The sequence below is a fragment of the Triturus cristatus genome, chromosome 7, assembly GCF_964204655.1.
Source record: "Triturus cristatus chromosome 7, aTriCri1.1, whole genome shotgun sequence".
In the NCBI taxonomy this organism is placed as follows: Eukaryota; Metazoa; Chordata; class Amphibia; order Caudata; family Salamandridae; genus Triturus; species Triturus cristatus.
This window is the reverse complement of record NC_140590.1, coordinates 787,586,286-787,612,226: the sequence shown is the minus strand read 5'-3', so window position 1 is coordinate 787,612,226 and position 25,941 is coordinate 787,586,286. Positions and strand designations below refer to the sequence as shown.

Here is a 25,941-nt window from a genome sequence, read left to right as displayed (position 1 = left end):
GTGGAGTGGAGTGCAGTAGTGGAGTAAGGTTTTGCTAGTTTAGAGTATATTAACTGGAGTGTAGCAGCATAGAGGGAGTTGCGAAGAGTGGAGTTGTGTTTTGTAAAGTGCTATAGAGTAAAGTAGAGGGCTGTACACTAGTATTGACAGAAGTACATTTTGCAGTGTACTGCTATACAGTGGAGTATAGTGTGGCACAGTGGAGGGGCATAAACTGTTGTTGAGTGGAGTATAGTGTTACTGAGCAGAGCACAGTGGAGTGGAGTTGGGCAGAGTAGAGTGCCGGAGAATGGAGTAGCATATAGTGGAGTGGCTTAAAGTGGAGGGACGTACAGTGCAATAGAGTACAGTGGAGTGGTGTGGAGTAGCATAGAGTGAATTAGGGTAGAGTGGAGTTACGTATAGTGTAATAACCTAGAGTAGAGTGGCATACAGGGACTGGTGTAGAGTGAAGTGGCATAGAGTGAAGTTGGATACAGTGGCATAGCATACAGTGGAGTGGTGTAAGGTTGAGTGCCATATAGTGGAATAGCATACAATAAAGTTGCATAAACCAAAATAGCTTACAGTCGAGTAGAGTGGATTGGTGTATGGTGAAGTGGCGTACACTGGAGTGGCATAAAGTAGAGTGGTGTAGATTGGAATAGTGTTCATTGGTGTGGCATACAGTGAAGTGGCGTGGAGTTGGGTACAGCGGAGTAGTGTACATTCAAATAGCATACAGCAGGGTGGCGTACAGTGGAGTAGGGTAGGGTAGAGTGGAGTGGCATATAGTGGAATAGCTTAGAGTTGAGTGGTGTAGAGTAGTACAGTGTAGTGGAGTAGACTGGCGTACAGTGGAGTAGCGTAGAGCAGAATAGCATACAGTTGAATGTTGTAGAGTGGAGTGGCGTACAGTAGGATAGCGTACAGTGGCAAGGTATAGAGTGGAGTGTGGTAGAGTGTAATAGCATACAGTCCAGTAGCATAGATTGCGTTGGCATAGAGTCGTGTGACGTACAGTGGAATGAGGTACAGTGTGGTGGCATACAGGGGAATAGCGTAGAGTGGAGTGGCATAAAGTATTGAGGCGTAAAGTAGAGTGGCATAGAGTGGAGTGGCTTACAGTAGAGTGGCTTACAGTGGAGCATTGTACAGTGGAGTGTTGTAGACTGAAGGTGCAGAATGGAGTGGCATTGAGTTGAATAGCATATAGTGGAGTGGCATGCAGTGGGGTGTCGTTAGTGGAGTGGCATAGAGTGGAATAGCATAGAGTGGAGTGGCAGGCATGGAGTTGCATACAATGGAATAGCATAGAGTGGAGTAGCATACAGTGGAGTGGGATAGAGTTGAGTGGTGTACACTGGAGTGGGGTACAGTGGAATAGCATACAGTAGAGTGGCGTACAGTGGAGTGGCATACAGTGGAATACAATAGAGTGGATTTGTGTACAGTGGAGTTGTGTACAGTGGAATAGTGTATAGTGGATTGGTGCACAGTTTAGTGGCATACCGCGCAGTGGCGTAGAGTGGAGTGGTGTAGAGTGGACTGGCATAGAGTGGAGTGAGATACAGTGTAGCAGCGTACAGTGGAATACCGTAGAATGGAGTAGTGTTGAATGGAGTGGCATACAGTGGAATAGCGTACTCTGGAGTGGGGTAGAATGGCGTAGAAGAAGCGGCGTAGAGTGGAATAGCATAAAGTGGAGTGGTGTACAGTGGAGCAGTGTGAGAAGTTGGCCAGGTATATGATGTTCACTAATTAAAGTGACCACCTTGTACCATGCCAAGCAACCCTTATGGTGTGGTTGTAAGTCAACCTTTTCGGACCAGCTGCCCTAGTGATAGCGTAGGCTAAGCAGTCTTTGAGGCTAAACTCGTTTAAGCGTGTTAAGCAAGGTGTTTTACCATATGTAACCCCCCTTTATACCAATGAAAGGACACCACACAGATATATATTCAAAATATATATGTATTTATTACTCAAAGTATCCCCTAGACTCTTTATGAGCACAGGAGCACAAATCGTTAAACAAGAAAGTATCACAATATACAGAAGTTGCACTTTATAGGGATAGGCCCTGGTGGCCGCTCAAACCATATACTAAAATAGTGGTATAAGTACCACGAACAGGAAAGGGAAAAGGCCTAGGGCCTCTAGAATCGCTGGGCCTACAAGGAGCTAACTTCAGTTAGTGACCAGGAGGTCCACGGGTCGCGTGTGCAGTGAGGAAAGTTACACACGGGCTCCCATAGGTTTTCAATGGGTGCGTAAAAGTTCAAAAGTTACTGCTAGAAGGGTCTTCTGGTTGAACTACGAAATCAAGACTTCAAACCTAGACATTAGAGATGTTACTCTACACTTGTGCACCGGAGTGCCAGCTTTACCTCACCCACAGGAAGCGGGTGCATAGGTCTCGAAGTGCGTCGGGTTTCGTCTATCTGTTCAATGGAGCCTGACGACAAAGATGCTGCAGGCGGTCGGTCCAGAAGAGATGCGGTGGATCCAAGGATGGATCGGAGTTGTAGAAGACCTGTAAGCAGAGGGGACAGTGTTCACAGTCACTAGCCAGTGACCGGCGTGGCACCAGGTAAGTACCAGGCGATGTCAGGTGCAAACAGGTGAAGAGGTGTAGCTTGTCTCTGCAGCCACGTGGTCCCTGAAGGTCGACGACGTCCAGGAGTCGGTTCACGAGCTGTCCCACGCAGGCTCTCGCTGTCGGCGGTGTCGGCGACTCAAAAGAAGCAAACAAGCCTTGGCAAAAGCAGGAGTAGTAGGAATTGAAGAAAGCTGTTTACTCTGACCAGCAAGGTCAGAGGGGCTGCTCCTTTGGAGGGAAGCAGGGGCCAGTCTGGAGCAATCAGACCAGCGTCGTAGTTTTTCAAGATGGTCGCCAAGATGGCCACTAGCCAATGGGCCAGGGACCGGTTAGGCGCGTCGAGTCGCAAAGTGCAGAGGGGCCCCACGTAGATCGTGGAGATGCTGGAGGGCTCACCTTTGGTGCAAATGCTGCTCGGATGTTGGGCTTCGCAGGACCCAAAGCACAACTCGGAGGGAGCCTCTGTTGTCGCGCTTGCAGCTTGTCGAGTGTCTTCCAAGATGGCTGGCTCCACGTGTCTCGGTGCCTCCACGGGTTCCTTCTTTGCAGGGACTGTGGATCGGGCTGTGAGAGGTCTGGAGGTCCAGTTCTTGTCGGTCTCTGGGCTCGGGCTCCGGCGGGAGGCGGCGGCAAAGCAGACGTCGATTCGCTGGTTGGTGCTTGCGTTAGCAAGATGGTCACTCCCTGACCATAGGGGAGATTTCCTTCAGTCTTCTGTGCAGCAGAACGTCGAAGTTCCCGTCTTCTTCTTAGTTTCAAGTTGATTCCAGGATGTCTGAAGTCTTAGGACACAGCTCCTACCTTTAAGCGGATTCTAGGGGCCGGACTACCTGCTAGGTCCCTCCCTAAGGGTGGGACCAGGAAGGGGGGTGGTTACACCCCCAATCCTTTGTCCAGCTCGCCCCGGGGCTGGGGTGCCCCAGGACCGGTTTGAACTGGCATATGCACCGAGGCTCCTTATGAGCCTGAGGCATGTCTGATTCTATTCAAGCCCTACCTGACCAATACACAAAATCCTGTCTGGGGTGGTGCTCGCACCTCCCCTGGCAGGAAACCTTTTGTCCACGTCTCCCAAGCTGGAAGGACTCCCAGCAGCAGGAGGGCAGACTTGTGTCTGTGGTGGCAGTGTCCATTTTGTGGAGCTGAGGCTATGTCTGATTTTACCCGGGTTTCAGGTTCTGTACATGTCGTGTCCCTCTAGAAGGGTGGAATGCTAACCCCGTCGCCAGAATTGGCGAGGGGTTAGTATTCCAATTCGTATGACACCTTACTCGACATGTTTTGATAAAGCCAAACCAAAGATAGCATTTAACCGCGAGGTTCATAATGCACTTAAGAGTATATGGTATGGCGATATCTGGAAACGGTAGGAGGAAGTTGTTCTGACCACTGCAGACAGGCTCAGCTCATGCCAGTGCACCATCTCACATGAAACCAAGCACTCTGCCTTCAGGATTGTTAAGGCCTGCCATAGGAGTGACTTATAGGTTACCATGTGTTCCCTTTAAGGTTAGGTATAGGCATACTACACCTAAGTAAGAGGTGGGTACACCAACTTACCCCAGCTGAGTGATCAGCCAGTTGTGTCAAATTGGAAGGCCAGAGCAGGGGTGGCATAATACATGCTGCAGCCCCTGGGAGGCCTAGGGTACACCTATGCCCTGGGTACCTAGGGTACACTGTACAGGGTCCAATAAGGTGATCCTTACCAATTGTGTATGTACCTAGGGTACATGGAGTCCATTTTAAAGAGAGGGCAGACAGGCTGAGATCCTGAATGGCAGGATCTCAGGCCCACTAAGTCGAAAAACCAGCTAGACACTAGGCAAAAAAGTTGGGGGTAACCATAGTCAGATATCCACCTTCCTACACAACCCCCCCCCCCCCAAACGAAGGGAGATAAGGCTGTCCTTGACCAGGTAAGCCTATATTGCCCAAGTGGCCATATAAGGAAGAACCAGCACTGCATGGTTACCCCCTGTCTCATGGTCCACTAAGCAATCCCTCACCCTAAAGGTATCATAGGGTCTCCGCCATAGGGAATCTCTACCTTTGGTGTGTCTTTACAAAGTAAAAGGCTGGTGTTGAGATGGAGTACTGAAGTGAGTGTCCTCCAAGTGAGGCCTCAGCTTCCTCCAATCATCCTCCACCATGGATGCCTTTCTTTCTTTAACTGAGTTGCAGTGTGCTCTCAGGGTCAGCCTCTGGCTACCTAAAGCTGGAGGCTGGGTCCCTTTTGTGGGCTTACTGGAGGGACAGGTCAGGTTTGGGGCCCTAAGGTCCCATGTTTGCCTGTGCCCAACAGAATCCCTCTGGGGGAGGTCCCTAACTACCTGTACAGGGGATCCCTCAGGAATGTGTTTAACCATCACCTGGCTATGGCTACTAGCCAGGCAATCCTCATTCTTTTGATGGGGGGGGGTTCTTGTGGACAGGGGCCCTCTTGGGGGCCACTGGCCTCCCTGACCTCTGCAGCCCTGGGCTGACTGAGGCAGGGTAGAGAGAGGCAGGCTACCTGCACCAGACTGGGTCCCACCTTGGAAAGGTCCACTGACATCAGAGGCTCTGCCAGGCTAGGCCTGGCTACCTCTGGGGCAGTTCTTTCACCAGGGGGGAGGTCAGATCCCTGAGGAGGCTGACCTTTTCCTAATGTCTGGGGAGAGGGAGACTTTTCTTCCTCCCCACTACTCTCTGTTTGTGTGGAGTGATCCATAGTTTCCGGCTTCACTACACCTATGTCAGTCTGAGTATGGACTGAGACCATTACAGTCCTGCCAGCCTTTTCAAGGGGGCACTCAGTTTGGGTTTGAGCTGTGACTGTCACAGCTCTGCCAGTCTCTACAGGGAAGTCTGTCTTTGCCTGGGCTGTGGCTACAACTGCCCTTCCAACCTTTTCAGGGAGGAAATCTACTTGGACAGGGGTTGTGGCTGGCACAACCCCCCTACCCTTTTGTGAAAGGCCTACCATTTTAGAATGGGTGTTTTGTTCGACTCCAACCCAAGCTGAGAGTTCTAAGTCATTCCCCAGTAAGCAGTCTACAGGCAAGGTTGGGGACACTGCCACCCTTTTAGGGCTAGTGACACCTCCCCAGCTGAGACATACCTCTGCCATGGGATAACTGTTCTGTTGGCCATCAATGTTAGTTACCTGGTAGGAGAAACCAGGCAAAAGCTGCTCAGAGGGAACTAGCCAATGGGCCACCATAGTGATGCTAGCTCCAGTGTCTCTGTAGGCCTCAGCTTTTCTACCATTGATGTGGGGCTCCTGTCTGTACCTATCCAAAGTGTTGGGACTGGCAGTGAAGTTGGCAAACCCCATGCCACCATCACAGACAAGAGTAGTTGCTGTAGGGGAATTGGCTAAGCCAGGGTCCCCCTGGGTTCCCCAAGTAAACCCACCCAAATTTCTGGGGGCACTCCCACCACCTGGGGGATTACTGCTGACAGTAATAGGTGGTGTGACAGGAGTAATTGGAGGAACAGTTTTGTTTTTAGCCTTTGGGCAACTGCTTTCAGTTTTCCAATGCCCAGGAATTTTACATTCATGGCAGTAAGGCTTTTTACCTGTGGTAGAGGAGGGAGCTTGGGACCCACCACCCTGTGTGGAGTTTTGGGGCCCTGAGGAAGATTTCTCTTTTGTTTTATCCCCACCCTTCTCTTGAGGTTTGGTGGTATCTTTCTTTTGGTCACCACCCTGATTTTTAGGCCTGATCCTGGTCCTGACCCATTTATCTGCCCTCTTTCCCAATTCTTGGGGAGAGGTCAACTCTGAGTCTACCAGGTGTTGATGGGGGAGCTGGTTTGGACAGTTACTTAAAATCTGTTCTCTCATCATCAAATTGTACAATCCTGTATAATCTGAAACCTTACTTCCCAGCAACCAACCCTCCAAAGCCTTAGTGGCACATTCAATGTATTCAGACCAGTCCTGAGTCTGTGTCTTCTGGGTATCTCTGAACATTAACCTGTACTGTTCAGTGGTTAAGCCTAACCCATCAACCAGGACACTCTTCAGGGCTCTGTAGTTTCTGACATCCTCCTCTCTAACAGTGAGGAGTCTATCTCTGCCTCTACCTTCAAAGGAGAGCCATAAGATTGCTGCCCACTGGTCCTCAGGAACCTGCTGCACTTTGCAGGCTCTCTCCAGAGCAGTCATCCACTTGTGGATATCATCCCCACTTTTTAGGGGGGCACAACCTTGGACAGGTTCCTATTATCAAAGACCCTATCTTTGTCCCTAGGGACAATGCTGCCACCAGTGGGTATAGACCCACTCTCTCTAGGTTGCCTAGCCTTTCTCAGTTTCTCTTCCATCAGGGCTACTTCTAGCTCCTGTTTCCTGATCCTCAGCTGGGCTTCCTGCATTCTGGCCTCATGCTCCCTCCTCTGAGGGCTGGTCATCCTTCTTCTGGAATGACCCTGAGAGCCTCTAGAGGCATGAGAGGCATTAGAGTCACCTGAGTGATTCCTCTGTCTCCCAAACCCCTGGTTAAGTCCACTGGAGAAATTCAATGGGGGGAACCCATTGTCATTCCCCAATAGTCTTAAGTTAGCTGTGCCAAGTATAACACCTGGCACTGGGCTATGTCTCCCATCAGAATCACTACTACTATCAGACTCATCCCCTTTGCCATTCTCGTCCCTATGCTGATCCTCATGATCTGTATTCTAATTCTCATCTAAGGGGTGACTGTTAGGAAGGGGTGCTTCAGTAGCATCTTCAGAAGGAGGGCCTCCTGTTCCAGTCCCTAAGGGACCTAACTGGGAGGCTTTCTTGAGAGCTCGCTGATCTTCATCAGTTTGCAAGAGTTCTCTGAGTTCAGCAGAGGTAGGGTTCTTGGGCTGTTTAAGGCCCCTAGAATTAGCCAACTGCCTGAGCTCATTCTGATTTAGGGTAGCAAAGATGGATGGTGCCCTCTGGGGGTCACTCTCGACAGAGATGGGTACATTGGACCCCTCTGCCCCAGCCATTGCTCTTAAGTGTGGGTGGATGTGTTGCAACTACCTACACTTGGGTTTTCCTACTAAACCTATCTAGTAGTTGTAGTCAGGGTGTGCTATTCCCTTTGCTCTACAACAACTAAGTTCAGTAGAACTTAAGTATATAACTATCTTGTTTTATATGTACCTAAAGGTACCTGTATGATCTTTCAATTGGTAACAAAGAGATTACAGAGGTAAAACACAGCAAGCTCAAATCCAACCGCTGCTCACCAATGTGAGAAGTTGGCCTGGTATATGATGTTCACTAATTAAAGTGACCACCTTGTACCATGCCAAGCAACCCTTATGGTGTGGTTGTAAGTCAACCTTTTCGGACCAGCTGCCCTAGTGATAGCGTAGGCTAAGCAGTCTTTGAGGCTAAACTCGTTTAAGCATGTTAAGCAAGCTGTTTTACCATATGTAACCCCCCTTTATACCAATGAAAGGACACCACACAGATATATATTCAAAATATATATGTATTTATTACTCAAAGTATCCCCTAGACTCTTTATGAGCACAGGAGCACAAATCGTTAAACAAGAAAGTATCACAATATACAGAAGTTGCACTTTATATGGATAGGCCCTGGTGGCCGCTCAAACCATATACTAAAATAGTGGTATAAGTACCACGAACAGGAAAGGGAAAAGGCCTAGGGCCTCTAGAATCGCTGGGCCTACAAGGAGCTAACTTCAGTTAGTGACCAGGAGGTCCACAGGTCGCGTGTGCAGTGAGGAAAGTTACACGCAGGCTCCTATAGGTTTTCAATGGGTGCGTAAAAGTTCAAAAGTTACTGCTAGAAGGGTCTTCTGGTTGAACTACGAAATCCAGACTTCAAACCTAGACATTAGAGATGTTACTCTACACTTGTGCACCGGAGTGCCAGCTTTACCTCACCCACAGGAAGCGGGTGCATAGGTCTCGAAGTGCGTCGGGTTTCGTCTATCTGTTCAATGGAGCCTGACGACAAAGATGCTGCAGGCGGTCGGTCCAGAAGAGATGCGGTGGATCCAACGATGGATCGGAGTTGTAGAAGACCTGTAAGCAGAGGGGACAGTGTTCACAGTCACTAGCCAGTGACCGGCGTGGCACCAGGTAGGTACCAGGCGATGTCGGGTGCAAACAGGTGAAGAGGTGTAGCTTGTCTCTGCAGCCACGTGGTCCCTGAAGGTCGACGACATTCAGGAGTCGGTTCACGAGCTGTCCCACGTAGGCTCTCGCTTTCGGCGGTGTCGGCGACTCAAAAGAAGCAAACAAGCCTTGGCAAAAGCAGGAGTCGTAGGAATTGAAGAAAGCTGTTTACTCTGACCAGCAAGGTCAGAGGGGCTGCTCCTTTGGAGGGAAGCAGGGGCCAGTCTGGAGCAACCAGACCAGCATTGTAGTTTTTCAAGATGGTCGCCAAGATGGCCACTAGCCAACGGGCCAGGGACCGGTTAGGCGCATCGAGTCGCAAAGTGCAGAGGGGCCCCACGCAGATCGTGGAGATGCTGGAGGGCTCACCTTTGGTGGAAATGCTGCTCGGATGTTGGGCTTCTCAGGACCCAAAGCACAACTCGGAGGGAGCCTCTGTTGTCGCGCTTGCAGCTTGTCGAGTGTCTTCCAAGATGGCTGGCTCCACGTGTCTCGGTGCCTCCACGGGTTCCTTCTTTGCAGGGACTGTGGATCGGGCTGTCAGAGGTCTGGAGGTCCAGTTCTTGTCGGTCTCTGGGCTCGGGCTCCGGCGGGAGGCGGCGGCAAAGCAGACGTCGATTCGCGGGTTGGTGCTTGCGTTAGCAAGATGGTCACTCCCTGACCATAGGGGAGATTTCCTTCAGTCTTCTGTGCAGCAGAACATCGAAGTTCCCGTCTTCTTCTTAGTTTCAAGTTGATTCCAGGATGTCTGAAGTCTTAGGACACAGCTCCTACCTTTAAGCGGATTCTAGGGGCCGGACTACCTGCTAGGTCCCTCCCTAAGGGTGTGACCAGGAAGGGGGGTGGTTACACCCCCAATCCTTTGTCCAGCTCGCCCCAGGTCCGGGGCTGGGGTGCCCCAGGACCGGTTTGAACTGGCATATGCACAGAGGCTCCTTGTGAGCCTGAGGCATGTCTGATTCTATTCAAGCCCTACCTGACCAATACACAAAATCCTGTCTGGGGTGGTGCTCGCACCTCCCCTGGCAGGAAACCCTTTGTCCACGTCTCCCAAGCTGGAAGGACTCCCAGCAGCAGGAGGGCAGACTTGTGTCTGTGGTGGCAGCGTCCATTATGTGGAGCTGAGGCTATGTCTGATTTTACCCGGGTTTCAGGTTCTGTACATGTCGTGTCCCTCTAGAAGGGTGGAATGCTAACCCCGTCGCCAGAATTGGCGAGGGGTTAGTATTCCAATTCGTATGACACCTTACTCGACATGTTTTGATAAAGCCAAACCAAAGATAGCATTTAACCGCGAGGTTCATAATGCACTTAAGAGTATATGGTATGGCGATATCTGGAAACGGTAGAAGGAAGTTGTTCCGACCACTGCAGACAGGCTCAGCTCATGCCAGAGCACCATCTCACATGAAACCAAGCACTCTGCCTTCAGGATTGTTAAGGCCTGCCATAGGAGTGACTTATAGGTTACCATGTGTTCCCTTTAAGGTTAGGTATAGGCATACTACACCTAAGTAAGAGGTGGGTACACCAACTTACCCCAGCTGAGTGATCAGCCAGTTGTGTCAAATTGGAAGGCCAGACCAGGGGTGGCATAATACATGCTGCAGCCCCTGGGAGGCCTAGGGTACACCTATGCCCTGGGTACCTAGGGTACACTGTACAGGGTCCAATAAGGTGATCCTTACCAATTGTGTATGTACCTAGGGTACATGGAGTCCATTTTAAAGAGAGAGCAGACAGGCTGAGATCCTGAATGGCAGGATCTCAGGCCCACTAAGTCGAAAAACCAGCTAGACACTAGGCAAAAAAGTTGGGGGTAACCATAGTCAGATATCCACCTTCCTACAAGCAGCATACAGTGGAGAACCGTAGAGTGGAGTGAGGTACAATGTAGTGACATAACGTAGAATAGCGTAGACTGGAGTGGCGTACAGTGGAGTGTTGTAAAGTGGAGCAGGGTAGCGTATTGTGGAGTAGACTGGAGTGGCATGCAGTGTAATAGCGAACTGTGGAGTGGCGTAGAGTGGAGTGGCGTGCAGTGGGATAGCGTAGAGTTTTGTATACTAGAGTGGAGTGTCATAGAGTAGAGTGGCATACAGTTAATAGCATACAGTGGAGTGGTGTAGAGTGGAATATCGTACAGTTTAGTGACGTGGAGTGGAGTGAAATATAGTGGAATAGCGTACAGTAGCGTGGTGTCGAGGGAAGTGTCGTACAGTGGAATAGCGTAGAATGTAGTACTGTAGAGTGGAGTGACATAGCATGGAGTGGTGTAGAATGGAGCGGTGTACAGTGCAATAGAATACAGTGGATTGTTGTAGAGTGGTGTTACATATAGTGGAGTGGCATAGAGTGGAGTGGCACACAGTGAAATAGTTTACAGAGCAGTGGTGTACACTTAAGTGGCATACGGTGACGTAGCATGGAGTGGAATAGCGTAAAGTGTAGTGTCGTAGAATAGGGTTACGTACAGTGGAATAGTGTACAGTAGAGGTGGGCAGCGTTCAGTTGAGGGGTGCAGACTGAAATGTCATAGAATAGAGTGGCGTAGAATTTAATAGAATACAGTGGAGTGGCATAGAGTGAAGTGGCGTATAGTGGAGTGGCATATAGTGGAGTGACACAGAGAGGAGTGGTATAGAGTGTAATAGCATTGACTGGGGTGGCATAGAGTGAGTGGCAATGATTGGAATGTGGACATTGAAACAAGTAGTGTGAAAGTGGGTGACCAGATTTAAATGTATTGTGGCAGGAATATACATTATGCGTTGTAAATGTACATTTCTGGCAGTATGTGTAAGTAGTTTTAAAGTTATAACTTATATAATGCATATTGCGCAACAATTTGTTGATAATCTTAACTGTAATCTACTCAATCTTCACTTCACAGCTACCGTCAGTGACACTACAGTTAATTTCTTGGACACACAGATATATGTGCATAACAATAAACTAGAAACGCGCATATACAGAAAAGAAACAGCTGGTAACTCTATCCTCCATGCTGATAGCTCTCACCCCCAACATCTAGTAAATAGCATCCCATATGGAGAAATGCTGCGTTTGAAGCGGGTATGCAGCAATCCCACTGATCTTTCAGTAGCCCAAGAATCCATTAAGAATAGATTCTTAGAAAGGGGGTATTCACTTAAAATCATTGAACTAGCTATCTCCAAAACTGCGGCTGTGGACAGAAATACTCTATTGCAAGACAAACAAACAGTCAAAAATTCTGAGAGTAACTATGTCACTAACAAAACCAAGCTTAAGGAAAAATTTCGCCTTATTATGGGTTTCAGTAAACAACATAAGGCAGTCCACAAAATTATCCAATCATGCAGGCCTTTAGTTTTGTGTGATCCGGTAATAGGACCCCTGCTACCGCAGAGGGTGTCGATTACCTATAGCAAGGCACCTTCAATGAGGGACTGTCTGGTATCGACCAACCCTGAAATCATGGAAAAAACCTTGTGGCTACAAACACACAAAGGTTTTTTCAAATGCAAAACATGCAAAGCATGTATTCATGGAATCAATACGGTGACCTACACTACCCTTTTCTGTCATGTTAAATACAAAATAACCAAGCTATTAACATGCAAAACTGAATTTGCCATATATGTATTGATGTGCCCTTGTGGACTAAAATACATTGGGAGTACTAAACTCCAGGTCCATAAGCGCATTCTACAACACCTTCATGCAATTTCTAATGAAGATAACACATATCCCGCCGCGAGACATTTAAAAAAATTCCATCAATCTAACAACAAAGATCTCAAATATTATGTTATAGATACTGCACCCCCTAGCAGAAGAGGTGGAGACCGTGAATATAAACTTAGAAAACATGAAACAAGATATATATTACAACTAGACACTAAGCACCCTAACGGCCTCAATGTGATGGAAGATCTGTACACATGCTTATAAATATCATCTATGCAACCATGTTCGACAGATGTAGTAATATCTTTTACGCATTAGTCACAGGAAGTCCAATATATAATCAAACAGGGTATTTTATCCTTTATTACTAAATGCTGTTGACACACATCTCTTATCTTAAGATTTTAGAGAATACAATACATATAACTTATTATGTCTATATTTTATATTTATATTTGTATTTTTAATATATTTATATATTTATATATTTATACATCTATTTATCTATTTATTTGCACTTTCTCTTATTTGTCAATCAACATTCAGGTGGTTATATAATATGTTCCAACAATGGTTATGTATACAACAATATATCTACACCAATATACCCACTAGGTTGATTACCAATTTGAGTTCTCAGCCTTTCCTTTTGGGTAGGACATTGCCTGTTTATCTGTTCACATTACTCCATTTGGTTTAGGAATGGTAAAGGTGTGTCATCTTGCCTACCGTTCTATCACTGTACGGTTTAGGTAGGATGTATACCAGTTGTCGTATGAAAAACCTAACCCCAAAAAGTGTCATCTATATCGTTTTAGATTCCCGACGTGTTACATTCTGAGGTGTTGGAATATCAAAGTTTTCTAAACCGTATTTTACCTTCACTTTTAAGCTGACATTTACTGCACTGACTTACTTGAGGAGAACTGAATTCTCAACTGTATTATTTATTTCAAACTGTGCTTGCTGTTTCCACGTTGTTTTTGTTCTTGTTTTTTTTCACTAAGAAAAATAAGTAGATCACAATCATACTTTTAAACCATTATGTATTCACTACTGTTATTTGCACATATCGATAATTTACCCCAGGGTGACCTTGAACAACTTTTTTAACGACATTTGGTTTTATTAGGCATATCATTTACGGGATAGCAAATGATTACAACAATATGAGATGCATAATTCCATTAAATTCGGATGATATTAATGTATATTATAACTCTTAGGTTGTACTATAGAAATGCACATGTATCAATGTACAATGCGCTAGTATTTTATCTATGTCCATTTGGTCACAGATCACGTGGGGTAACAGTTTTTTATGCACGGTCACTTTAAATTCACGCACATAATGTATCCATGTTGAGTGAACAAGGCTCGCCCGAGCCGAAACGCGTATCGACGACAATGGGAAAATAATAAAAAATATCATAAGCACCTACTCTGGGTCTGTGTCCATCATTGGCTTCCTGTGCACCTGGAATCCTGCTGGAAAGAAGTCATATATATATATATATATATATATATATATATATATATATATATATATATATATATATATATATATATATATATAGATATAGATATAGATATAGATATAGATATAGATATAGATATATAGATATATATATTACCTACTGGCGGTCGCCAGTAGGTAGTTATAGTTAGGGCCCCTTTTCCATAGGAAATCCGCAACATTCTATTTTGAATAACTTTGGCGCCGGTCGATGAATCCTCGCGAATTTCTCAAAATAGGTGGGGCGCTACGCTCCGCTCCTACCCTGAAAGTCTCGGGGGGATTCGTCAAGCGGGGGCTGAGATAAAAGGGGGGTCCCAAAACGCGTTTTTCTTATGCATTTTTCCATAGGACCTTTAGAACGAGCTACAGCCCGAACGGCTGAACAGAATTACTCGAAATTTGGCAGAGAGGTAGTCCCTAGGTCAAGGAAGTGCCTTTTGTAGGTTTGGTGTAAATCTGTTCAGTAGATTCTGAGAAAATAGCCTTTAAATCAATATATATATCTGAGCCCGCTTACGGTACGCTTACCGTACGCTTACCGTAAGCGTACGGTGGCGTGCGCGAGCGCGATTCTGATTGGCTCTTAGATCTTAGTAAACATTCGAATCGGCCGAAACCAGGAAGCGGCGGCCGCCATTTTGTGTATTTCACCCCTAAAAAAAAGAGTGAAAACAAGAAAAGGGGGCAATGAGGAGAGTTACAGACCCCCTAACATTTGTAAGGGGGTCAAAGAAGGACAGAAAAGTACAAAAAAAACATTTATTGATTTTTAAAAAAATCACGGGGTACGCGTACGGTAAGCTTACGGTAAGCGTACGGTAAAAAAAATAAAAATAAATAAATGAAAAGCAGATTTAAGAGTTTAGATATTAGGGAGCTCTAAAAAGAGCTGTTGTGTTTATGAAGTCAAAAGGAAGACTCTGTTCCCTTCATCATTGAAGTGCACACCATCTCCTCTATAAATGTCTTGCATGTCATAACGCAAGTTGTTGTGGTAAATGGCACCCATACCATAGTCACGGAGGAAAGCAGAAACAGATTTGTTGACGTGCTTTCTTGCTTTGTCAATCTGCGGACAGAAATGATTGGACCAGTTCCATTTTTGCCTTTGGCATATGTTGGAAAACACAAAGGCAGTTTTAGGGAAAAGAGAAAACAGTTGTGCAAAGGTGTCCTTCATAAGCATTTCCAGACCTACCCCAGTCAAAGTGCCTAGGTCATTGCCACCACAGTGCACTATTATGAGGTCAGGGTGTTGGATTTGCATGAAGGATTTCACCAATGGCATCAATTGGTGCCACTTTAACCCTCTCTGACCAATCCATTTAATGTCTACATTTGGCAAAGCAAGGTCTCTCACCATACCTGTTTTCTCTGCAAACTTTTCACTCCAGAAGACATAGCTGTGCCCTACAATCCACACTGTGAACATCTTCAAAGGAGAACTGGATGCACTCAGGAGGTGTCTTTCAGTAGAATGGCAATATGAAAAGAAAGACAGTTTGGAAATGGAGGCATACATATTTTTTTCAAAACAAAAAGAACTGATTGGCTGTTTCATACCATTCTAGAATAAAAACTAGGCTGTATGTGTAAATTAATAGAAGCATGTTTTGTATTGGTACAAAAAAATGTGTAACCAAAGAACAGTACTATGGATTTGCTGTAAGGTTTGAAAAGTCAAGCACTCTTGCTCTGTGGAATTGAAACATTGTGTGGCGAACTTCTGACCTAACTCCACACAGCAGTGTTCCATGAGCTGTTGCTATGGTAGCAGGCAGAAGTCAAGTTGGGGGAAGGTTACTAGGCAGAAGTCAAGTTGGGGGAAGGGTACTTTTGGAAAAGGGTTGGTTTTCAACCAATAGAAATGTGTGATTACATTTGAAAAAAAGGGGGAAGCACTGAGATTTGAAACTTACAAGTATATGTGTGGAAAAAAAGAGGGAAAGTTTGCCATTATCTGGTTCTGCTGAGAGGAGAGAGGTGAACACAACAGAGATCCTGGCTCTGATAATCTGCTGTTTGAGTGTCACATTTCTTTCACAACTAACTAATTTTAAAGGTGAGTTTACAGTTTGAGAGGGGATGTATGTGGTAACTTAAGAAATGAATAATAGAAATGGGAATTGTTTTTGTTGTAGTTACACATGGTGGTTTCATAATGTGTCAGTCTGTAAAAGTGATTTACACTTGCCCCGAAAAATAAAAGAGCAGTAAGTGTGCTTTCAAATTGGCAAAGAAATTTCGTTTTGGGACTAATGTGAAAACATGACTCTGTGTGCATAGAGGAATTATAGGCAGAGATTTATTGCGTCTTGCTCTGGTGATTTCACAGTTGCATTAGATGGAAAGGGGGAGCGAATTTTTGGGGGAAGAAGCAGAGTCTTACCACACACCCATGTGCTTGCCATGTATAGTCATGCACAGTATTTACAAGCGAGTGGGGTTTTCAGGTTTCAGTCTGTAATGCAAATACATTCAGCATCACTAAGGCTGGTTGCCCTTGCTGGAGTGTAGGCAGTCACCGAGAATACACATGGTGGTGGTCTGAAAAAACAGCTTGGACATGTGCATTTCAATAAATCAAAAAAAGTGGTTTCATAATGTGTCAGTCTGTAAAAGTGATTTCCAATTGTAAAAAGTGATTTTCACTTGCGCCGAAAAAAAAAAGAGCAGTAAGTGTGCTTTCAAATTGGCAAAGAAATTTCGTTTTGGGACTAATGTGAAAACATGACTCTGTGTGCAGAGAGGAATTATAGGCAGAGATTTATTGCGTCTTGCTCTGGTGATTTCACAGTTGCATTAGATGGAAAGGGGGAGCGAATTTTTGGGGGAAGAAGCAGAGTCTTAGCACACACCCATGTGCTTGCCATGTATAGTCATGCACAGTATTTACAAGCGAGTGGGGTTTTCAGGTTTCAGTCTGTAATGCAAATACATTCAGCATCAATAAGGCTGGTTGCCCTTGCTGGAGTGTAGGCAGTCACCGAGAATACACATGGTGGTGGTCTGAAAAAACAGCTTGGACATGTGCATTTAAATAAATCAAAAAAAGTGGTTTCATAATGTGTCAGTCTGTAAAAGTGATTTCCAATTGTAAAAAGTGATTTTCACTTGCGCCGAAAAAAAAAGAGCAGTAAGTGTGCTTTCAAATTGGCAAAGAAATTTCGTTTTGTGACTAATGTGAAAACATGACTCTGTGTGCATAGAGGAATTATAGGCAGAGATTTATTGCGTCTTGCTCTGGTGATTTCACAGTTGCATTAGATGGAAAGGGGGAGCGAATTTTTGGGGGAAGAAGCAGAGTCTTAGCACACACCCATGTGCTTGCCATGTATAGTCATGCACAGTATTTACAAGCGAGTGGGGTTTTCAGGTTTCAGTCTGTAATGCAAATACATTCAGCATCACTAAGGCTGGTTGCCCTTGCTGGAGTGTAGGCAGTCACCGAGAATACACATGGTGGTGGTCTGAAAAAACAGTTTGGACATGTGCATTTAAATAAATTAAAAAAAAAGGTTTCATAATGTGTCAGTCTGTAAAAGTGATTTTCACTTGGCCCGGAAAAAAAAGAGCAGTAAGTGTGCTTTCAAATTGGCAAAGAAATTTCGTTTTGTGACTAATGTGAAAACATGACTCTGTGTGCATAGAGGAATTATAGGCAGAGATTTATTGCGTCTTGCTCTGGTGATTTCACAGTTGCATTAGATGGAAAGGGGGAGCGAATTTTTGGGGGAAGAAGCAGAGTCTTAGCACACACCCATGTGCTTGCCATGTATAGTCATGCACAGTATTTACAAGCGAGTGGGGTTTTCAGGTTTCAGTCTGTAATGCAAATACATTCAGCTTCACTAAGGCTTTTTGCCCTTGCTGGAGTGTAGGCAGTCACCGAGAATACACATGGTGGTGGTCTGAAAAAACAGCTTGGACATGTGCATTTAAATAAATCAAAAAAAGTGGTTTCATAATGTGTCAGTCTGTAAAAGTGATTTCCAATTGTAAAAAGTGATTTTCACTTGGCCCGGAAAAAAAAAGAGCAGTAAGTGTGCTTTCAAAATGGCAAAGAAATTTCGTTTTGGGACTAATGTGAAAACATGACTCTGTGTGCATAGAGGAATTATAGGCAGAGATTTATTGCGTCTTGCTCTGGTGATTTCACAGTTGCATTAGATGGAAAGGGGGAGCGAATTTTTGGGGGAAGAAGCAGAGTCTTAGCACACACCCATGTGCTTGCCCTGTATAGTCATGCACAGTATTTACAAGCGAGTGGGGTTTTCAGGTTTCAGTCTGTAATGCAAATACATTCAGCATCACTAAGGCTGGTTGCCCTTGCTGGAGTGTAGGCAGTCACCGAGAATACACATGGTGGTGGTCTGAAAAAACAGCTTGGACATGTGCATTGAAATAAATAAAAAAAAAAGGTTTCATAATGTGTCAGTCTGTAAAAGTGATTTCCAATTGTAAAAAGTGATTTTCACTTGGCCCGGAAAAAAAAAGAGCAGTAAGTGTGCTTTCAAAATGGCAAAGAAATTTCGTTTTGGGACTAATGTGAAAACATGACTCTGTGTGCATAGAGGAATTATAGGCAGAGATTTATTGCGTCTTGCTCTGGTGATTTCACAGTTGCATTAGATGGAAAGGGGGAGCGAATTTTTGGGGGAAGAAGCAGAGTCTTAGCACACACCCATGTGCTTGCCATGTATAGTCATGCACAGTATTTACAAGCGAGTGGGGTTTTCAGGTTTAAGTCTGTAATGCAAATACATTCAGCATCACTAAGGCTGGTTGCCCTTGCTGGAGTGTAGGCAGTCACCGAGAATACACATGGTGGTGGTCTGAAAAAACAGCTTGGACATGTGCATTTAAATAAATCAAAAAAAGTGGTTTCATAATGTGTCAGTCTGTAAAAGTGATTTCCAATTGTAAAAAGTGATTTTCACTTGGCCCGGAAAAAAAAAGAGCAGTAAGTGTGCTTTCAAAATGGCAAAGAAATTTCGTTTTGGGACTAATGTGAAAACATGACTCTGTGTGCATAGAGGAATTATAGGCAGAGATTTATTGCGTCTTGCTCTGGTGATTTCACAGTTGCATTAGATGGAAAGTGGGAACGAATTTTTGGGGGAAGAAGCAGAGTCTTAGCACACACCCATGTGCTTGCCATGTATAGTCATGCACAGTATTTACAAGCGAGTGGGGTTTTCAGGTTTCAGTCTGTAATGCAAATACATTCAGCTTCACTAAGGCTGGTTGCCCTTGCTGGAGTGTAGGCAGTCACCGAGAATACACATGGTGGTGGTCTGAAAAAACAGCTTGGACATGTGCATTTAAATAAATCAAAAAAAGTGGTTTCATAATGTGTCAGTCTGTAAAAGTGATTTCCAATTGTAAAAAGTGATTTTCACTTGGCCCGGAAAAAAAAAGAGCAGTAAGTGTGCTTTCAAAATGGCAAAGAAATTTCGTTTTGGGACTAATGTGAAAACATGACTCTGTGTGCATAGAGGAATTATAGGCAGAGATTTATTGCGTCTTGCTCTGGTGATTTCACAGTTGCATTAGATGGAAAGGGGGAGCGAATTTTTGGGGGAAGAAGCAGAGTCTTAGCACACACCCATGTGCTTGCCATGTATAGTCATGCACAGTATTTACAAGCGAGTGGGGTTTTCAGGTTTCAGTCTGTAATGCAAATACATTCAGCTTCACTAAGGCTGGTTGCCCTTGCTGGAGTGTAGCACTCTGGACATGGGCTTTTTAAAAAATCTGAAAAGTGGTTTCATAATGTGACAGTTTGTAAAAGTGATTTTCACTTGCCCAAAAAAAAGAGGAGTTTGTGTGCATTCAAATTGGCAAAGAAATTTCGTTTTGTGACTATTGTGAAAAGAAATGTAGTAATATATTTAAATACAATAAAGGATTTTTTTTTAGTTTTTTTCAGGTATTGCTGAAGAACAGTGAACAAAATTTAAGATGCCTACAAAATCTAGAGTTCAAAAAACGCTAAAAAAAAACTATATTTGAAGACAACTGGAGGACCAAAGTTAGTAGAAGATGCTCATGTTGGGAAAAAGAAAAAATCTTCTGGTAAGCAGAAAAAACAATTTCTTAAAAAAATATTCAAAACAAAGAAAAATGTACAAAATGTCTGTCCTGGAAAGAATGTAACAAAACGAAGAGAACAGCAAAAAATTGAGAATTTAGTTAATGCAAATATACCTTCTGCAACTGAAAAGTTTTACATAAACAGAAAAACAGCGTTTAAAGAGATACGTAGAAAAATGTTTCAGAGAAGAGTTATGTCCAATTTGATAAAGGATGTGAAGAAATATAAGCAAAAGGCAAAATATTACAAGAGAAAAAAAGAAATTGAAGCCATTGCAGCAAAAGCATTAGAATTAAAAAGGAAACTATTCATATTAATTTTGAATAGGATGCGTACATTAGATAAAATGGTTAATGTACTGAAATCACAAAGCAAAAGCAAAAGAGTAGTGAACAGAACAAACTTTTGTAAAGTGTTTTTAGGAAAGTGGATGCATAGTTCAAGTAGTGAACCTTTTTTTAATGAAGAGAGCTATTTTCAAAGTAATAGTTTGCTGCATGCAGTTGACACCAGAGGTCGTTCATACGAAGTAAAAAATGGTTGCATAATGGAGAAGGAGATAATGGTTCCAAGAGATGAGGTACAAGTGATGGCAGATGAGGCAATGGGGAGACGTCCTAAAGCCCCAGTGTACACTTGGAATTGTAGTAGTATTTGCACTGTGCGTCAGGAATCTATTGACAGATTTCGAGAGTTTCTAAGAGAATATAGTAAAAAAAGTGTAAAACAGAGGATTAAGGTGCTTCAAAGTCTGGATCCATGCAGAGTGAGAGAGAATACTGGTTTGCAGGGTCATTCTCTGGCTTGTCTATCTAGAAAAGTGTGCAATAGTGTTTTCCATCATTTTAGGATGCTGGCTGTTCATCATACTGAAATGAGAAAGTTTGTGAGACGGTTGTATTTTGCCAAAAGTCCAGCAATAAAGTTAAATGAATTGAATAGGGCTCTGTTCCGAGGAACGGTATCAGATGTAGAGAAGGTTGTTGATGAAATTCAGTTTTGTTACTTTGGTCCTGAACAAAACAGTGCAGAGAAGGACACAGTAAATGAGGAAGAAGTGGAAGAGAATGTAGAACCTTCTGTAAGTAAGACATTTAATGATCACATAACAAAATTTGCAATAGTCTCTAATGAAAGACCAAATGTTACTTGTATTTGTTGCCGCAGAACTCATTATAGAAAACAAACTAGGAATGTTGATCTCTACAGAAAGAGTGAAAATGAAGATAATTATAAGTGGAAGGATTTTGCCACATATATATTTCTTGAAAATTGTTTTGAATTGGGTGAAGATCAGCGTATTTGTAAATACTGTTACAACAAGTTAGAGGAAAATAGAATGCCGACCAGAGCTGTACATAATAATTTAGAATTGGATGCTATTCCTGCTGAACTTTCTGAATTAAATACATATGAGTCTATACTCATTCAATGTGTTCATCCGTTCCAGACCATAGTACGTATGGAGCCCAAAACTGGTAAATTACCTCCTTCAGATTTACTGAGAGGTTTAAAAGGTAGAGTGGTGTATTTGCCCTTGGATTTGAAAAAAAATATGGAAACTATTGATGCGGATACTTTGGAAACTGAACCATTAATTATTCTGGTTAATGGTGTACCTACAAAGAATAAGAAGATTTGGCAGGAGCTGGTAGATGTGCGGAAAGTACAAAGAGCAAATTTGTATTTGAAAAAAAATAACAAATGGTATGAATCAATTTATATAGAAGAAGAAGAAGAAGACGAAGATTTTCAAGAAGACACAGAAACACCAACTGGACAAATTGAAAAAGTGGACAAGACAAAGGAAGAAGAAATTTATGAACATTTTAGCATACATCCTCTTCATTCGAAAGAAGTTATGGGAGACAATATTGATCTCTTTCAGATGAAGAAAGCAAAAGGAACTCCCGTGAGTGTATGGGAGGAGAGCTTGGAAGCTCGATGTTTTCCCCAGCTGTTTCCTACGGGAAAAGGAGGACGATACGATGAACGTCCAGAACAGATTCCAGCTTCAGAGTATCGGACTACAAGACTATATGCTGAAGATCCCAGATTTCGACAAAGTATTCCTTATTTGTTCCATCTTTTATTTGAAAGCGACTTGTCTGCACTGTCTTATGCAGTAAATCACATTTTAAAAAGTGGAGTACATTTACAAAATGTGTCTGCTAAGGATTTTATGGAGAAAGTGCAGCACCGAGATGATCATTTGGAAACACAACTGATCAATCTGATGGCTTGTCAGCGTGGGACAAATGAATATTGGTACCGACGCCATGGTGAACTAAAATGCATGTTACGCAATTTAGGAACACCAACATGGTTCCTTACCCTAAGCTGTGCCGAGTACGCTTGGGATGATTTACTGGATTTTCTACGAGAGGCCAATTCAAACATTAAAAACATCGAATACAAGACAGCAGGAGAACTGTGCTCATTGGATCCGGTTAATGTTTGCAGATATTTCAATCATAGATTTGAGGCTATGATGTCCTTCATCTGCAATAAAAAAAATCCACCTCTTGGAGAAGTAGTGGATTTCTTTTGGAGAAAAGAGTACCAGGCAAGAGGTGCTCCTCATATTCATATGCTGTTGTGGATCAAGGATGCCCCAAAGTTTGGAACAGATACTGATGAAGCAGTGTTATCTTACATTGAAGAATATGCAACATGTGGTATACCAAAAAGCACAGAAGAGAACAAGTTAAAGGAGCAAGTTTTACGTTTCCAAAGTCATCGGTGTGGAAAATACTGTCGACGGAAATACAAGAGCAAAGAAAAATACTACACTAAATGTCGATTTGGATTTCCTAGACCTGTTCTTTCAAATGGAAGAGTAAACAGTTTTATGTCAGCTGTGAGACATACTATCACAAGAAAATCACCTAAGAATACCTACAACCTTAAAAGAAAAGAAGAATCAAAAAATATAAATGACTACAACCCAGTCATTTTATCCATGTGGAACGCTAACATGGATATACAGTATGTAGCTGACAATTCCATTGCTGTTGCACGATATGTAACGTCTTACATTACGAAATCAGAAAAAACAGAATTGAAAGAAATGTGGGAAGAGATTTCTCACGAGAAGACTGTCAGTAAGAAGCTGTACAGTTTCAGTTTGAAGATGTTATCGCATCGAGAAATTGGATCCTACGAATGTTCAGATAGGTTATCTTCTGCAAGTCTCTACTCGAAGTCAAGAAGAATAATTTGGGCAAGTTTAGGCCTTGCAGCAATGAGAAATCGGGTACTGAAATCTGTTGGAGAAATTGAATATTTGGCCGAGAATGACCCAGAAAGTACAGATATATTGAAAACAAACATGTTGGACACATATTATCCCAAGAGAAGTCATCATCTGGAGAACATGTGTCTCTATGAAGTGTTGCAGAACTACATTTATTCACGGAAAGCTGCAGAAGACATTAATAATGGAAAATATAAAGTTGTTGGTGAAGAAGGATGTTTGGTGAAGCAAACCAAAGGAAGTTTGATAAATCACCGGAAGCTGAGTTGCGACACTACCGACAAGAAAGAATTTTACTACTTGGCTCTTTTACAGTTGTTTAAACCATGGCGTACAGAGGATGAACTACTGGGAGAATTTCAAAGCTATGAGGATTCATTTAATGCTTGCAAAGACAGCATACAATGCAATACATTCACAACTTATCTGCAAATGTTAAATGAAGAAATTGAACAGGAAACTACAATTGCAGCAGAAATAGCTAGAGACAGTTCTCAGGACAGCCAAAGTTCAGGAACACACAGTCAAGATCCCCTAGGACAACCAATCGTTGAAAATGAAGCATCAATAGCCATGAATGAAGTGGAAACGGCTATGAATCAAGCTCAAGAAGAATTTATAGACTTAGAAAATTTGGAAAGACAACTGAATCAAGAGCAGCAACAAATTTATGAAGAGATCAAAAACAAAATTGATCACGGATTTCTACATGTAAAAAAAGAGTGCTCATGCACATCATTTCATCCAATCAGGATGTATGTAAGCGGACAAGCTGGCACTGGAAAAAGTTTCCTAATTAAAGTCATCAGAAGCTACCTAAAGCAAAAAACGGATTCTACTTTGTCTTGTGTGGTTACTGCTCCAACTGGGTTAGCAGCATATAACATAAAAGGAATCACCTTACATCGTTTGCTAATGTTACCAGTGGAGCATGAGAACAAAATACAATTCAACAAGCTAACTGGAGAAGCATCCTTGGAAGTTTCACGAGTATTGAAGAAGATGCAAGTTCTCATTATTGATGAGGTGAGCATGGTATCAAACTTAATGCTTGCCTTTGTGCATTTAAGAATGCAGCAAATTTTGAAGACAGACTATGACGTGTTATTTGGTGGAAAACACGTCATAGTTTTTGGAGATCTTTTGCAACTTACTCCAGTTAAAGGACAACCAGTGTTTAATACTGTGACACATGAAGACACGAAGAAGTCATTGGGAAGCATCGGAAATACAAATATTTGGTCCTTCTTTGAGTACAAGGAACTTACAACTAATATGAGGCAAGCAAACGATGAAGAATATGGAAGTATTCTGAAAGATATCAGAATTGGACTACTCACAGAAGTTGGCAAAAAAGCATTACAGAGTCGGCTGCTACATAATTTATTTCCAAAGGAAGAAATAGTTGCAGAGAAAATATACAAGAATATTGCAGAAAACAAAAGTGTCATCTGCTTAATGCCAACTCTACGTGAATGCTCAATATTCAATGAGGAGCTTTTGAAATTGGAAAAGGAAGAGATCAGGAAATTGGAAGCAGTGGACAAAATTGAGGATGGAAGAATTACTGTCACAGTAACAGGCAAACTGAAAAATAAATTGGACTCACTAGAGAAGAACATCTCCAAAACAGCTGGATTAGAAAAAAATCTATATGTTTGCATGAACTGTAGAGTGTTTTTAAGGAGAAATTTGGATGTTGAGAAAGGTTTAGTTAATGGAGCGATGGGAAGAGTTGTGGGTTTTATTAATTATCAGAAAAAAGAAGGAATTGAATGTTTAAAAATAAAATGTGATCAGATAGATGAAGTTAAAGATATTTGTCGTTGTACAGTTCGTTTTATGCTTGTGAAAGACTTATATGTACGTAGGAAGCAGTTTCCGTTTTCTCTAGCATATGCTGTAACTATTCACAAGTCTCAAGGATTGACTGTAGATTGTGCATTTGTGAACATTGGTTCAACTGTGTTCAAAGAAGGTATGGCATATGTTGCTTTGTCACGAGTCAAAACATTATCAGGTTTATTCATGATAGACTTTGAAGAATCAAAAGTTAGTGCTGATACAAATTGTGTAAAGGAGTATAATAGATTAAGAAGAAGCTATGCTCCTCATTTAGGTCAGTATCCTGTGTTGGAGAAACGTGTAGTTTCTCGTAAAAGGAAAAATGAGAATATCTGTAGTGAAGATGTAGAGAAGAGGAAAAAAAAGAGGAGTGATGTAATTGCAAGCAAAAAGAAAAAGGAAAATGAAGAACAGGTTGTAGGATGTCATTTTGAAAATAGCTCTGGTGTCAACTGCTACGCAAATGTAGTGCTGAATGTTGCATTTTATCTGGAAAGTTTGCAAGAGCAGATAATAGTAAATCAGGGAAAAAGATTCTGTTCAGAGCTGAGTCTCCTTTTTCAAAAGCTGAGTAAAGATAAAACTCAAATAGAAAGTGCTACTGACATTAGAAAACTTTTAGATGTATGTTCAGGACGAACACAGTTTTCTCAAAATGAACAGCAAGATGCACATGAATTTTTGATGTATTTTCTTCAGGTAGTGGAAGAAGAAGGAGTTCCCATTGACATTTTTTTTGGTCTCTCTTATAAATGGGAACATAGTTGTGATAATTGTTATAATATAAGTGGCTCTATTGTTGATAATGAAAGGTTTATTTATTTGACATTGCCAGAGAGTAAAACAGTCACTTTTGC

The 25,941-nt window shown here is 43.0% G+C and overlaps 1 long non-coding RNA gene across 1 annotated transcript in view; it reads left to right on the top strand.

Moving 5' to 3' along the window:
* The window catches only part of LOC146810570 (uncharacterized), a 51,759-nt gene that overhangs the window by 8,244 nt on the left and 17,574 nt on the right, over window positions 1-25,941 (top strand). The window lies entirely within an intron of this gene.